Raw genomic sequence first — 16,758 nt, 5'->3', positions numbered from 1 at the left:
TTTTTTTTTTTTAAGATTTTATTTATTTATTTGAGACAGAGAGAATGAGATACAGAGAGCATGAGAGGGAGGAGGGTCAGAGGGAGAAGCAGACTCCCTGCCGAGCAGGGAGCCCGATGCGGGACTCGATCCAGGGACTCCAGGATCATGACCTGAGCCGAAGGCAGTCGCTTAACCAACTGAGCCACCCAGGCGCCCCAGGCCCCTGTCCATCTTGATGGCACCAATTTGCAGGGTGCTCCAGCAAGCCTCCCCCCCCTGCCCCCGCCCCGTTGCAGGGCCATAAGGACAGATGCCAAAGCAGGCATAGATTGTGTGTGGATTGTTCGGATTTGTCGACTTGGAAATTTTACTTGAACTGTTGATAAAAGCTGATATTTAATCAGTACTAGAACATAAGTTGTGTTTATTAGGAGTTTTCTCTTGAATAGGTTGGGAACTCAGAGATTTCCTTCGGCTCAGGACATGTGTGGCAATCTTTTAAGAACACTGTCTTCTAGCTGAAATGCTCTGGATTTATGAACATGATCTTGACATAAACATCTCAAAGTAGGGCAACAAGGACAAGAGGACATATTTTCGGCCACTGTATAATAAGTCTCCTTAGCAAGCATAAAGGGGGCAGGGGCACATTGCAAAGGACTTACTTTCACCACCCCTGCTGCCCTCCCAGGAAGGAAGCAGAGAACACCTTTCCTGGAAGGAGCAGGCAACTCCCTTCCTAGCAGCGTTTCAGGGGGCACCTGTGTCACCCCAAGGAACATCTCCTCCCAGGTGCCCTCCTGATGCCAAAGCTCATTCCATAGCGGTCACACTACTCGGTTCCTCAAGTTCAAAGGCAACTGTTCTGGGAAATGCTGGCTTAAATCCACTAACATGGACCTTAGTGATGTCAGAGCCTTTGCTGAGAAGCGGTGTTAATGATATCATTCGTTCATTTTGGGAACATTCATTTAATCCTCCACGCAACTTGGTGGGCAGGCATACCCTCATTAATGTCATTTTACAGATGAAGAAACTCACACTTAAGAACGGTAAGGTGGGGCGCCTGGGTGGCTCAGTCAGTTAGGCGTCTGCCTTCAGCTCAGGTCATGATCTCAGGGTCCAGGGATCAAGCCCCGCATCGGGCTCCCTGCTCAGGTGGGAAGCCTGCTTCTCCCTCTGCCCCTCCCCCTGCTCGTGCTCTCTCTTTCTCTCAGATAAATAAATAAAATCTTTTAAAAAAAAAAGAGCAGTAAGGAACTTGCCTGGGTCACACAGGGTTTCAGGAAGTGAAGGGATTGGAAAGGGGATAGAACAGTATGAGGACAGGTAGGTTGCACCTGCTTCACAGTTGTCCCTAGGGCCGAGCCCCCCAATAAGCACAGCCCAGCTCTGTTTCCTCCCGAGAGAAAGCGGGGCCAGAACAGGCACAGGTGGGGCGAGAGCGGGTACCCAGCCAGAGAGGAAGTGAGGTACAAGAAATGCACCCATCTGAACAAACATTTTCCCCTACCAGTTCCCGAGGTGGAAAAGAAAGGACCCAAATGAATCTCCCTTCTTATCTCCCATCATCACAAACATGTTCCCATCCCACCAACCTTTTACACTGGGGGGCCTGAAGCTTGAGAGTTGCAGACAGGAAAGACATTCCCCGCAGGCCTCGTGAACAGAATCAGATGCTGGCGAACAGAATCCAGTCCAAGACTCAGAATTACGGCACCATACTCTCCCTGCGTCTCCCCTTCGCAAACACTGCCATATGTAATGCATTTAAAAACATGAACCGCCCTGGCGTGTCCTCACTGCCAGGAATTTTCTCTCAGTATCTACACTTTGCTTTGTAACCATAGGTGTCTTCCGCCACGGAAAGCTCAGGTGCACCCTCCACGGGGCAGATAAGAAACTGCTGACTGCTCTGAGGTCCGAGTCAGGCAGCGCACCCCCCTCCCCGCCCCCCAGGAAGGCCTGATCTGCTGGACCGGAATGCGCAAGCCCGTTCCATGAATCCGGATGCTCCTCATTAAGACACTTCAGGTTTGTGATGTTAAATTAATTTGTCCGATTACAGGTGAACAAACAGGCTCTGATAGCTCTCTTTGCAATTTCCCACAGTTCAGGGGATCAGAATTCTTGCAACTACTGAAGAGGGAAACTTGCCTTCTACCCAGTGGTTTTCTGAATCTGTTGGCTCATTCATTTAGCAAGCCAGTATTGAGCCCCTACTGTGTGCCTGGACCAGGGACAGCTGCTGGGCCTGCAGAGGTCCCCCCAGGGGACACCCTGGAGACAAATCATGACAATGATAAATGGCTAATATGCAACAGGAACTGGCACCAGGGGGGCAGAGGGCAGAGTTCAAGGCCACAGCCGAGGATGACCCAGTGAAGTGTTCGCCATTACAGAGCAGGCTCAGGTTTCGCTCACACTCTGGTATCCAGGTGTATACGCAGATTCCAAGTGCAGCCGGACGCTTCCCGATGCAATGAATCCACGTCACCCATCACACATCATTATACGTAAGGAAGTCCCGAGGACCCTGTAGAAGCAGGTGTTGCAGGGCCCCTGAGCCTGTGCGGTCTGGCCTGATGGAGGGGGCTGGCCCTCCATGCTGAGGCCCAGGAGCATTGCGGGTATTGCGGGGGGCCAGAGTAGACTGAGCGCCTGCCGGCTCACCCAACGTGCCAGTCGTTCAAGCAGTCACTCACTCGTTCATGCAACAAATATTTATGCTGTGCCTATTGTTGCCAGACACTGCTCTGGGGCCAGGGCTGAAAAAGGATAAAACTCACTGCCCTATGGTGCTGACAGCATATGGCAGCGAATCAGACAACAGATCCGAAGAGCAAAGACTTTTTCTGTGTGCCAGTTCTTGGTGCTCATACACATTTCACCTTCACCACTGCCCCGTGAGGTGGGCACTATTACTAACCTCGACATACACAAAAGGAAACTGAGACACAGAGAGGTCAAGTATCCTCCCCAAGGTCACTAGCTAGGAAATAGAGGCACATCGAGGATTGGAACCTGAGTAATAACAGAGATCATGCTCACGATAATTACTCTCTGCCAGAAAATAAATGTCAGTTACATGTTATATTAGGAGATGATAAATTCAGGAGAAAAAAAAAAGAACAGGGAAGCAGGATAGGAAATGCTGGGGTGTATGTGTGGGAGAGTGTGACTTGTATTTTTAATTACAGTGGTCAGGAGAATCCTCAATGTGAAGGAGCACTTGAGCAAAGACTTGAATGAATTGAGGAAGTGAGCTCGGCAAGCTTCTGGTAGAAGAGCATTCCAAGGAGCAGATAGCAAGTGCAAAGGCCCTGAGGCGGAGTGAAAGTTCTGCACCCAATTTCAGTGTGGGGGTAGGGGAGTTCCACACCACCAAGCAGTTTTGACACCAGCTAGGGATCCTACAAGTCAGCTCAATAGCGACAGATCCCACAGGCTAAGGGCTCAGTACTAGAAGACTGTCCCCTCCCCCCTGACTTCAAATGCCCATTGCCAATCCAAGTTGTCACTTGTGCTTCTGACCCATCAGCTATAGATCAGAGGTTCCAATGACTCCCTCTCTGGGTTCGATTCGTTTCTTAGAACCTGTCAGAGAAACATTTTACCTACTGGATTGCCAGTTTATGACGAAAGCATCTAACTCATGAACAGCCAGATGAAGAGGTCAAAGGGCAAGGTATGTGGAAAAGGGGCAGAGCTTCCAGACCCTGAGTGCACCACTTTCCCAGATCTCCACGTGTTTACCCACCCAGACACTCTGAACCCACGCCTTTTGGGAAGCTTCATTACACGGGTATGATAGATTAAATCCTCTGCCACTGGTGACTGAGTCAACCTCCAGCCCCTCTCCCCACCCCTGAGGTCAGGGGGTGGGGCTGAAAGTTCCACCCCTCTAACCACTGTTTGCTTCTCCTGGCAGCGAGTCCCCATCCCTAGGTGGGTCCAAAAGTCACCTCATTAACATAACAAGAGACAACTTTATTGCTCTCATCACAGGAAATTCCAAGGGTTTGAGGAGCTCTGTGCCAGGAGCTGGTCCAAGACCAAATATACATTTCTTATTATAAGTCACAATATCTCCAGGAGCCTGCCTGGAGTGTGAAGCAGCTGAAGTGGAGGGAAAGGGAACGTAGGATGAGGTGAGACCGGGAGGCAATGGAGTTGGAAGTCATACCTGCAGGGCCCTGGAGGGTGTGCTGAAGACCTGGGATGTTTTCCAGGTGAGATGGGGAGCTGTGGCAGCCATGATGTTTCTGCCAAATATTTCCCTGTCTTCCCCCTTATGGCCACAGAGAGGATTGCCCTTCCTGTCCTTTCTAGGCTATGTGTGGCCATGTGACTTGCTCCATCAACAAAACAGGAGCAGGGGTGATGTGGTCACTTTTAGGCAAAAGCATTGATTGGAGAAATGAGCTCGATTGGGTTAAGCCGCCGAGGTTTTGGTGTTGTTTGTTATCTCATAATCTAGCCCAAAGGGACTTACAGAGATTCCAAGAGAGGGTTTTGACTTTTGGCGGGATCATTCTGGAAGCAGCTGGACTAAAGGGAGAGACAGCTGGAAGCAGAGAAAGCAGTTAAGAGAGTATTGCTATAATCTAGGTAAAAGATAAAGATGATGGTCTACTGACCCTCAGGAACACTACAGGTAAAGAAAAATGATCAGATTTTAGGTAGTTAAGTTGACTGAACCACTAGGATTTGCTAATGAACTGGATACTGGATGGAAAAGAAAGAAGTCAGCGATGTCCCCAACGTTTTTGGTGTGGGCAACCAGAAGGATGATAAAGCTCTTCACCATCCAAACCACACCTTCTGTGCAACACACACACACACACACACACACACACACAGACACGTTTCAAAAAAAGAACTCTGTTTTTCATTTGGCAGATGCCCAAAATTTCACCATTAAACAGTCATTCCTCTTGGATAAGCATTGCCCTTTTCAGGCAGCTTATTCCAAAATGAAAATACCCACCAGAGAGGTTGCTTAATGTGGATTGATTTATTTTAGCAACTTGCAATTCAAAGACACTCTTGAAACCATCTAGTCCAAGCTCTTATTTCATCTGAAGAAACCGAGGTCCAGAGAAGTAAATGATCTTGCCCAAGGTCATGTAGGAAATTAAAGTCAAGCTGAGATCCAAATAGAAAGATGTCTGACACCCTGCCTATTGTCCCACCTGGGCAGGGAGCTCCTTCTGTGCTTGGGTCTTGGAGGGGTGCAGGGAGGAGAGCGGGAGTCATGTAAAGGGAGCAGTCCCTCCATTACTATTTTGCATGGACCAGTCCTGAGCAGGAATCAGGAACATCTTCTTTCAAGGCTGCAAATCCTTCCATCACACTAACCTTGACTTTGCTGGTCCTGAACCAAAGAGGAAGGCTGAAAAGAAAATTATTAAGAGACGCTGAAAAAAAAATGCATCCCGTTCAACTTTGTGTGTGAGTGTGTTGGGCACTTACACTTACCAAGCACGGAGCACATTCAAGTCCCTTCTTCCCTCAGTCCTGTTTGGTATTTTCCTGCCCTGCTGGCTTTGTGCCATGCTTCTTGTAAAACATTCTTTGAGCTGCACCCCATGGGTCGGACACAGCTAAAAACAGTGTCAACACGCCTCTTCATATCCTAGCACACTGTCTCCTAGCACGCTGACTAGAATCATTTGTATTATGCATTTTTTATGTCATGCATTATATTTGCAAAGTGCCTGACTATAATTTTTATTAGATTTTTATTATTAGTCGTACCTTTTAAAACAGCTATTTGAAACCGTTAACAGTGAAACCCTTCTCTGACTTTGGCAAATCTTGGACAACGCCATTTTTAGTGACTTTTGTCTTAGACCCACCCTGGGGTCTAGGGAAGCCAAGCCACCTCCTTAGGGAGTTAGTGTCAAGTATCTCCCATGAGTGGCAGAATGGTAAGAGACAGCAAGGAGGTTTAGACCTGAATATCCTCTTCTAAGAATGACCTGAAGAGATTCACAACTTTAGAGGCCAAGTAGCAACTTTCAGAGCTGTTGGGAACCACGTACTCTTGCACTGTTTACCAGGCCCCAGGATTAGAAAAATGTGTAGAAAAAACGAAAAATCATGCTAACTTACTTTTGTTTCTGAAGTTTAAATGAGTATCTGCAATATATAAAAGTGTTGAAAAGTATATCAAAGCCTATAAAAATGTTAACTAAGAGCATTTCCAATGATTTTGCTTTCATTGGAAAGGAAATGTCCCCATAAAAAGGCATAATCTGTGCCTCATTCCTCCGTTGAGAGATCTGCAAATACTGCACTTGATGTCCTGGGTAAACCTCCCTTTCTTCCAACGCAAACGGATCCGCCTTTCCCTACACACATGCAAGGAGTTTGGAAAGATTGCTAAAGCCACCCTTGGAACAATGTGACTTTGTACACTGCTTCTGGACACATGGCCTGTTTCATATACTAACCGCACTCTAAATGCCATTAATGACAATACCATGTGCGCTGTCTTCGGTTTCCACCCCCATTTATACCTTTACTCCACCCTGACAGATCCCAGCTGTTCATACTGAAGAATGGTGGTTGTCTCCTTACAATAAAGATTTCTCTACAACGAAAGATCCCAAACAATGGCCCATTTCTTGGAATCAGCTTAACGACTATTATTGAAGAAAACTCTGCCAGGTACTGTATGTACTCAGATCTGCTGATGCAGAGATGAAAAAAAGCCAAATATCTGATCTCAGAGCGCTCAGTATTTGAAAAGACAAAATTCCAACTCAACAAAAGAATTGTGGTTATCCCTTGAACTTTATTCTGATGGGACCTAGTAGAGAATTCCTAATAGAGAATGGGGATGGCAGTTTTAGTCTCTAGGAATTTTAGGGTTTTTGTTTTTTTTTTAAGATTTTATTTATTGGGCGCCTGGGTGGCTCAGTTGGTTAAGCGACTGCCTTCGGCTCAGGTCATGATCCTGGAGTCCCGGGATCGAGTCCTGCATCGGGCTCCCTGCTCGGCAGGGAGTCTGCTTCTCCCTCTGACCCTCCTCCCTCTCGTGCTCTCTGTCTCTCATTCTCTCTGTCTCAAATAAATAAATAAAATCTTTTTTTTAAAAAGATTTTATTTATTTATTTGAGAGACAGAGCATGAGCAGGGGGAGGGGCAAAGGGAGAGGGGGAAGCAGACTCCTCGCTGAGCAGGGAGTCCGATGCAGGGCTCGATCCCAGGACCCTGAGATCATGACCTGAGCTGAAGGCAGACGCCTAACTGACTGAGCCACCCAGGCGCCCCTTTTCTTCATTTCTGTAGCTCCTTGGTCAAGGGTCTGATGGCTTCTAGATTCCATCTAGGGATAAGTGTCCTTCAGCAACTGCTGTTCCTCTGTGACAACACAGACTCAGTTCCAACGGGGTCTGAAAAGACCTCCTTGTCCCCTTAATCACACCCATCAGGACTGACAGGATGATATTGGCATTGACGCTACACGGCTGAGCTGGGATTATCCGCACCAAAGCACACATCAGATGCAGAGTTTAAACCAGCTCTTCACCCATCCTAGGAACTTGGTAGTGAAGTAGCTCCTTTATTTCATCTCAGGCCAGTGGGATGACGTCAAACATAGGAGCTTTGCTGCTCAGGAGGCTTGTGCAGGCATTTTTCCCCTCACCGCAAAATGTTTTTCTTTTTCAAAAAAATGAACATGTTGCTCCAACTGGCTTGGTATCTGGCTCTGGGTCCAGAACTTGAGGGTAAATGGTGAAGTCAAAATGTGTTTTTGGATTCTGTGGTTTCAAAGCGGTTACTCTTTCCAAACCGGGGTGGGCCCTCTGCAAAACTGCCAAGTTGGTGAAGTCTGCCTCTCCCCCTCCTGTCACCCCTAGCTTGATCTGAGCACAAGGAAATGCATCTGTGGAATCAATAGTGATCCCTCTACCGAGCACTCATCATTGCCGTGAAACATCCAAAGTGCCTTATCCTCACTGTCTTGTTTAAAGCTCCCGAAGTTTCCATAGGCATCCCTGATGGGGATCTTCCTCCTTTGAGGAATCCCATGCTCAGAGAGGTTAAGTCACTAGCCCAAGGTCACAGAGGTGGTAAGTGGCTAGGACAGGCTGGACTCAAACCTTGGATGAAGAAACCGTGAAGGCCCCAGGCCCAATCTCTATGCCTATGCAACCTTCTATCAAAAGCCAGCCACGTTTAGGTCAGTGGTCTTTATGCCACATGATACAAATGCATGCTACTTTATTAAAAAAGACAAAGAAGAAAGTTTCTTGGAAAATATATAACTCAGCTTCAACCAAGGTATTCCCGATCTTCCCATCACATTATAGGAGGCCAGGACTCACTTTCTCCCTGAGCTCCTTGCCGGAGACGTTACCCTTGCAGGTAGCAGGGGGGCATACACCTGCTTGGTGGGGCCAGAGAAGCCTTCTGTCAGGAAAATGTCTTCCCCTAATGCACTTCCTTCTTAATTAAAATAACATTTTGAAAGTAAAATTATACAGTGTGTAGAATAAACAGTAGAACAATAGCTGTGATTAATCTGTCAGAGATTGTATAATGTGATGCTAATGGGAAGAAATAAACTCCTGCTGAAGATCAAAGTCATCTCTGCACATGGAGAACTTTTAAAATTAGAATGACGATAAATGAATCTCCATTCCTGGGGGCGGGGGGGAAGCTCTGCAGGCTTGCAGAATGAGGGAGGAAAGACAGCTTGAGGACATTCTACCGTCCAGAGGAGACAAGAGCCTGGAGAAGAAGAGTTCTGGTCTGCAACCTTGCCTCCTACTGTCCTCAAGTGTCCGGCAGCCTCTCTTTCTCTGACCTTGTGATGGGCACCCAAGCCTCCCTCGGTCCGCCCGTGCACTGCTGCAGTCCATCCAGCTCAGCCCTTGGCAGGGCACATGCAGGGTGTGCATGCATGGGGCGTGTGCACGTGGGGGTGCAGTGGAGGGGGGCACACCCAGGTCTGTGTTGAGCCCCACTAAACAGAATCTCTCCTGTGCCTTATAGGTATGCATCATTTTAATTTACAGATGTTGGGCTCAATAAGCGAAGGAACTGGAATAATGAACCCAGATCTTTCTGGTTCTAAAAGCCCAGCTTGTTTTGCTTCTCTTGGGGAGAGGTATAAGCTAAGGACAAACTGTGATTACATATGTTTGACCTGCATCCCCAGAAAGGCAAAGAAACAGCTGAAGAGCGCGCATGTAAACACGCAGTTAAGCAACAACTGAGAATGGAGCACCTGCTGTGTGCGGGCAGCATTAAGTGCTGGGGGTGCCATGGCCCCTGCCACCTCTGAGAGAAATTTACTGGGGGAGAGAGAAGGGGAACAATGAAGCAGACAGGCCTTTATAATCCAGTGTGGATACTGTGGGGGCCTGGTCAGAGGGGGCGATGGGGCCACCAAGGAGGAACCTACCCCAGAGGTGAGTTGTCAGGCTGCCTCCAAAGTCACACCGGTGTTGAGACCTCAGTGAAGAAGGAGGGTCAGGTTAGTGAAGGGAACGCAGAACAGGGAAAATGTCCCAGGAGGGGGAAAGAGCGTGAGTGAAGGCCTAGAGACAGAAGAGCCCAATCCATGGAAATTGATACAACTTGCCTATGACCAAATGAGAAATGACCTCAGCTCCATCCGTCCCCCACCAAGACCCTGTGTCCCCACAAGTATCTCCTTCTCTCAATCTGCAAGTTCAGCTCTTCCCTTTTTGAATGAGCTCTGCCACCCACTGAAAGGCAGGTGTCCCCAAAAGGGCCATGGATTTCCATGCATCTCAGGCCTGGACCCATGAGGATCCCAACCCACTTCATGAGAGGTGCCACGTGCCTCACACCTGCTCCACCTGCAGCCTGCAGCTCCATGCTGAGGAAGCACACCTCTAGTACCTGAAAGGGGTCCCAGCGCCTCCCTGCTGGCCTTAGCAGGATGACAGCCCGGGAGAGTGGTGCTCAAGGAACCCCACAGCTTCTTGATTGACCCCATGGCCAAGGGTTGCAGTAGAATTCAGCCTTCCAGCACACCTGAGTGGTATCGTCGTCTTCTTAGCTTCTACCATGCTGGCAAAAAAATGATTTTAGAGACCCAAGACTGGGTTCTTTAAGAATTTTCCCAAATATCCCTCAATAAGGTGCAGTGCTGGGGGCTTCGGCTTGATCGGCCAACAGAGTAGGTTATTCACTAGCTGTGTGACCTAAGGCAGGTTATTCAAGCTGTCTGAGCTTCAACTTATTCGGTCATATAAAATGCATTTATTGAGGACCTACTCTACTCCAGGTGTTATGATGGGTACTAGGAATTGAGAGCTGGCAGGATTTTATAGTTTAGTGGGGATAGTAGGCCCACTCTTGGGCCTGTCCCTAAAGTGGGGGGTGCAGTGCTACTGAAACAGATAGGAGAGAACCAGAGATTGCTGGAAGAAGTGGCCTATTTCCCTGGGCCCCGGCCTCTGGGGGATGCTCCACAGTTGGCCTGGGACCAACATGGTGGAAGAATGAGTAAGGCATCAATGAGGAGGGAAGTCATCAGGGAGACTGAGATAATGCTGCTGGTTCCCTTCAGCCTGAATGCGGTGTGCAGAGACTGCTAGCCCTAACACCTTTCCTGACCTTCAGAATTTCATGTTGCACATATGGCCCTGACTGTTCCACAGGTCCCACAGAATCCTAAACGGAAGACCTCTGTGTCCCGGCCCTCCCACAGCCTCCCCCTTCAGGCACCCAATCTCCATGGTTGGCAGTTGGCACCACTGGGTCAGGCAAATTGGGTACCCAGGGTGCATGCAAGAGACCTCTTCCTCTGCCTTGTCCCACCATGCACCGTTCTCCACATCCTGACGGATTTCCCCCCCGAATTTATTTTGAATGTGTCTCCTCTCTCTGCTCACCTCCCAGGGCCACACTCAGGCTGCCATCATTATTGTTCACTTGGATCAAACTTCAATCCTAGGAGACTGGGAGAGCAAACTGGGGGGAGAGGATGAAAGGCTCCAGGGCACGAGGCTGAGGACGTAGCATAAAGTATGGGTGCCCTTGCTCATTCCCTCCCATCCCACAATTGTGATGCATGCTCGTGGCCTTTTCTTGTAAGCACTTGGAGGCTTTCTCTGGATGCAGGAGGGTGTTCAAGGAGCCCCGGATGCAGAGAGTAGCGACGGAAGATTATTCTCCCCTCCCCTGGAATCACCTTCAACCATTTTTGAATGGGAATTGGTGGATCAATACCCCAACTCCCTCATTTTTTACCAGAGATGACTCAGAGGAATGGTCACTCTGCCTGGACCCCAAATTGTTCTCCCTGCACTCGACCCCACCCTCCATAATCTAGGCCTCCTTCACCCATGACTACTCTGGCTCCATACCCTGCCGTGTCATGCTCATTGATTCTGAACTGGCTATAGCTTCCTGAATGCACTGTGCTGTTTATCACACTTACATGCCTTAGTTCAAGCTGTTCCCTCTGTCTGAAATGATGCCCTGCCCTGCACTGGTCCCTGGCTCTTTCTCATGCTTCAAAGCTCAGCTCAGACAATACCCCCTTTACAAAGATGTATTAAGCATTTGCTCTGTACAGTACAGAATGCTACAGAAGTACCTGGAAAGGGCACCCAGTCTTTCCCTAGGGGACCAGAGAAAGCACCTCATCAGAAATGTCATCCAAGATTCTAAGAGATGAGTCTCAGAGGAAGAGGAATGGGTCAGATGAAGAAGGAGGTGGGGGGCTGACAGTTTCTGAGGCCCTGGAAATGGCATAAAGGACCCAGACGTTCCAGAGCAGCTTGTTAAATGAACTAAAAAAACCAAAACTGACCAAGGATGGAGTGATAGCAAAGAGAAGAACGTAGCAAGATGGGAGGATGAGGAGGCATGAGGTTGCAGGATGACCTAGGGCTTCGTGTCATTTTCAGGACTATGGAATTGATGCTCATACAATGAGACAAGAATGAAGAGTCCCTGAAGCTCCAAGCTGGTCAAATGCTGCATCCCCTAAGCTTCCATATCTTCTCTGGGATAGGTCTTATCAGTGTCTGTGCCTGCTTCCCCAGTGGATAGTACATTCACACATGGCAGGAAGCATTTCTTAATCTTTGTTTCCTTGTACCTAACACAGATCCTGCCCCAGAATGGGATTGTAATGAATGCATTCAGTTGGACCATGGAGGGGCCAGAGAGCCACCCACGATGCAGCAGAGCCCACCTACCCCAGACTCCTCCACGGGAGCAGGCTCCTCACTGCCTCAGCACCACAGAATCCTCATTGTCAACACCACACCACATGACACGAAAGTGCAGCTGAGATGCTCTGCGGGCAGAATTTGACCATGAGGGGTCCCAGACCCAGGGACATCTCTGGGGTGGCCAAGCAGGAATGGCCCACACCAGTAGTGAGGGGCTACATGGGGAGGACCCGGATGAAGACTTGGGGGCAGCACAGGGCTGGGGGGGGCCTAGGAGGAGCACTGAGGGCTTGCCCCGCTGACAACCGCGGAGGTGTCCTAAGATAGCACCAATGAAGACCTGAGCTTGCCGTCCACGTGGTGGCCGTGGGGTCATTGGAGGCCCTGTGGGGACAGAAAGCAGTCAGACGTTGGAGGCGCACAGTTGTTTGGGTCAGGAGAGCAGAGCACAGACTCCAATCTGCTGTGAGTCTTGCTCTGCTCACTTTGCACTAAGGAGATCGTCGTCCGCATCATCACTGCCAGTCTAGCTGTCTCACCCCACTTTCTAAACCAAGCTCACCAAGATCACAATTTTCTCTTGACGAGCCTGGCATATCATGTACGTTAGATAAATATTTATCAGACGGATGGAGTCACTTACTGGAATTTAAGTGCCATGTGGCTAGAGGCTCTTTTGTTCACTTGCTGAATGTCCAGCACCGAGAATAGGACTGGCACCCAGCAGGTGCTCAGAAGCGAGTTACTTGATATATCTAGTTATATAATTATAAGGAATTAGAGTTACCATGGCTCCAAGGGGATAGATCATTCTCCCAAGGTCCTAGGACCTTAGAGAGTAGATGGGATAGATGAGCTAAATCTCCCAGGTTCCGAGCTGCTGGCTCTCCTGGGCTGCAGTGCCCCTGCTGGAGAAGAGTCGAACTACCCTGAGCCCAGCTAGATTCTCTGACCTGCTCCAATGATAACACCTGGGGGGCTCTGGCAGCTAAGCTGAGACCAAGGACTTTGGATGCGGACGCAGAGGGTTGGAGGTGGGATGGCTGCATGGGCCTTGCCAGTGCCTGGGCGGGTGGCCTAAAACAAGAACCTAGGTAGCACTTTGCAAACAGGAATGCTCAAAATGTTAGTGACCGAAGGAGCAAGGGCAAGAGGTCAGAGCTGGGGCTGGGTGCGGAATCATAACATGAGGAGGACCGAGAGCAGGGAAGAATATAAAGCCCCATGCATTCCGAGGGCAGACGGAGAAATCGGAGAGGACAACAGTAAGCCAGGACAGCCCATTTCCAGACGCCTTGAGAGGAAGCGTTAGGTGCAGGAAGTCATCAGGGGAGGAGACGGAGGACGGACAAAGTCCACTGAACTGGGCTGAATGGAGGAGGAGCATGGAGTTAAACAGCAAGAGCTTGCTCCCATCTCTACGTGGCCAGTCCACTGCCTATGAGGAACTGAGGATGAGCAAGAGACTTACCTCCTATTCTTCAGCCTCCTTATTCACAAACAGATGATACCTACTCATTGAGCCCAGAAGATGCCCTGCCCGGGGCCAGAAACACATCACGCACTCAAGAAACACCGCGATTATTATGTTGGTGATGGTGCTGTTATTGCAACTGGTGACCTTTAAGGAGAAAACAGCAGTTCAGTCCTGGGAAGGGGAGGGGAGGGGAAGAAGATGGGAACCAGATTGCAGGAAGTTAAAGGGAGCCAAAGAAACGGTGGGTGTAGATCACTTTGCTGAGGAATTTGATAGTGGAAGGAAGTTGAGAAATCCAGTGGTTGGGCAGCAGGAGGGCAGGCAGTTTCTTTGAGAGAGAAGAGGCAAGTGAATGTTCATAAGTACCCTGTAGAGATGCAGAAACTGAAGATCCCAGAGACACCAGGGGCAGGGCCCCCCGGAGCATGCAGGGATGCCCCCCAAGAGAAGAGGGAGCCCCTGACTGTTGTCTGCACCCTGGCCTGCCTTTGCTCGCGCACCAGCCTACCCACTAGGGCGGGGGGCAGAGGTCCCTCCCTCGGCCTCTTTCAGAGAGGGTGGTAGAAAGCCAGAGCCAAGTTCTGGCCCTGACCCTGGCCATTGGTACTTGGGGGAGCCCTCGTCCTCCCGGGGCCCCTGTGTCCAGGAGGCAGCAGGGGTGATCATCTCTGGTTCTGCGGCCATGTCATCTCAGTAAGCATCATAAAACGTTTTCTCTCCTGAAGTTTTTCTCCGCTCTGATTAGAAGGAAGGAAAAAAGAAAAAAACCTGACTTGGAGCTGGAGCTACCTACCACTTCCCCCAGCAACTGGGACAGTATTTCTGTTCCCCACTTATTGTGAGCAGATCTGGCGGTTCCATCACTGCTGGCAGATCGCTGCCGAGCCTCCTGGTGTTTTAAATAGCATGTGCACTTTGTCCTGGCTTCTGTAATGGAGCAAGGGAGAGGCAGGAGCTTTGTGCTCAGCTGAGTGTTGCTGTGGATGAGGCACTCGATGGCTGCAGGCTTCCCGAAGCCTCAGAAATAACAATTGCTTCACACGCCACAATCTGTCCTCCGAGGCAGCAAATGCATCAGCTGCTGGTTATTTTGATACCCTAGATAAAAAGCTCTTTCGAGAAAATCTAGTACGGAAAAACATTCTTATCCTCTGCTTGTCTGCATCGTTCCTTCCGCCCGCTGTCCCCTCAGCTGTTTGGCATTCCTATAAAGTCCTTGTCTCAGTGACCCAGGAGAAAGACATTTCATTGGGGGCTCTTCCTGCAAGTGGAAGAGGTAAGAGGAGACACACCTGGCCGTGGCTTCTGGGCCAAGGCCGGCCTGATCGGCAACCTGCCAGAAACCACTATAGTGTGAACGTGTTGTCTGACAGCCACAGATGGCTCTGGCCACAGTTGGAGTCAGCGAGCATTTACTGAGCACCTACTGTGTGCCAGGACCTGTGTGAGGACCTGGGCAGACTGGGATAAACACGGGTAGGGCCTAATAATCCAGCACCCACAAGAGGACGAGCTCTCTGATCAGGGACCATAGCCATCTCACAGCGCCTGGCACACAGTAGGTGCTCAGTAAGTAATCTTCCAGAGTGTTTGTTTATTTGTTTATCATTTACATGTTCTTATTTACTTGAGATCCTTAAAGTTCAGGGACAGAAACGGAGCTAGTCAGGGATGGAAAGAGCTCTTATTAAACCAACATGGGCCATCAGAACATAATCAACAATTTGGGGGGTGGGGCATCTAGGCTTATATTCTGCTTACATCATTTTAAATTTCCCTCTCACACACCACATGAAAGAGAACCACAAATGCCCCAAATCCTTTTGACCTTCTGGGTGACGCCACAAGTTTGCGTACAAAAGCTCTGTGTTCAACAACCAAATTCTCTGTTATTCTAAAATTTTCAACTTCATCCCTAAATTCTCAGGCAGCTATTAGGTAAGACTTAGGGCTGGTGCTTTCAGACAAGTTTCTACACAACACGACTGATGAACGAATTTGTCCTATTGTTTGCAAATTCCTTTGTTTATTTGACGATGCTAAATTTCCTCATGCATCACCCGGACTTGGATGCTACCCTTGCAGAAAGGCCATTTATGTTGTCCCCCAGTTGTTAGCCCCCACCCCCGTAGTGTGTTCAGCCCCCAGTGTGTCTGTGAACAGCTCAGAAGCGGAAGAGCCTCTGCTGGGAAATAACGAGGTCATCCCAAAGCTAAGGCTGACTTTTAATTCTGGGGCTTTCTTCCGACCTCATCCTTCTTAGTATGCATCAGTGGAGTGAACTTAGGTATCAGGGCAAAGGTACAAACAGAAGGGAAGAGGAGCTCAGGCCAATATGTCTCAAGGGGGTCGGAAGTGCCTAAGCAGAGCCTGACTTTGCTCAAGTGACTCGTACTGGGGGTAAAGGGCCACTCTTGGACTGATAACAGGAAGTCCACCTCTGTGTCTCCCTAAATCCCAGTACCTGAAGGTGACCTTCGCCTGAATTGTGCAGGCATGGTTCCATCATAAAGGGGGTCTCTGCCTCTCTCTGTCTCTCTCCCCACATCTGTTCCTCCTTGTGGCATCAGAAACAGGGTAGGGGGTTCAGCATACAATGTATTGAAGGAAGACGAGAAGACATCTGAAGCACTCCACCCCTGAGGGAGTTGGGGTGTGAATTTTCAAAGACCTATGGATCCCCCAGAACATTACAATCAATGGTGAAAAATCTGCCTTGCTAGTTTGGGGCTGGGGTGGGAAAGGGCAGGCCGGGGATCCAGAGGAGCTCCCCTGTCAGGCTCTGAATCCAGGAACCCAAGAAGTCTTGGAAAGACAGCCCAGAGATCCAGCTTCACTTGAAGTCTGCACTGTGAAGATAAAAAGGAATTTATTTAGGGCCTAAGGCAGGGCACCAGGCTCTTTCTGCCCAGATCAGTTTAGAGACAAAACTCTTGCAAAACTGAAGAAAGCTGCAGACCCTCTACCCTCTACCCAGAAAAATGCAAAATCGAACACAGACATACAAATGCGCCTATAATTTCAGAGGGGTCTGCGACCCCAGCAAGGAAGCTTCTGGAACCCAGGCCCTTAAGTTAAAGCCCTGAGTCTAAGTCCTGCCGCCTTAAGTACTCTAGCCCTTTTCCC

The 16,758-nt window shown here is 49.3% G+C and overlaps 1 long non-coding RNA gene across 1 annotated transcript in view; it reads left to right on the top strand.

Moving 5' to 3' along the window:
- The window catches only part of LOC115943959 (uncharacterized), a 1,191,882-nt gene that overhangs the window by 982,157 nt on the left and 192,967 nt on the right, over positions 1–16,758 (top strand). The window lies entirely within an intron of this gene.

The sequence above is a fragment of the Leptonychotes weddellii genome, chromosome 4 (assembly GCF_054177405.1).
Source record: "Leptonychotes weddellii isolate Sample4059 chromosome 4, ASM5417740v2, whole genome shotgun sequence".
Classification (NCBI taxonomy): Eukaryota; Metazoa; Chordata; class Mammalia; order Carnivora; family Phocidae; genus Leptonychotes; species Leptonychotes weddellii.
The sequence above is the reverse complement of the archived record's forward strand: the minus strand, read 5'-3'. Positions and strand labels throughout refer to the sequence as shown.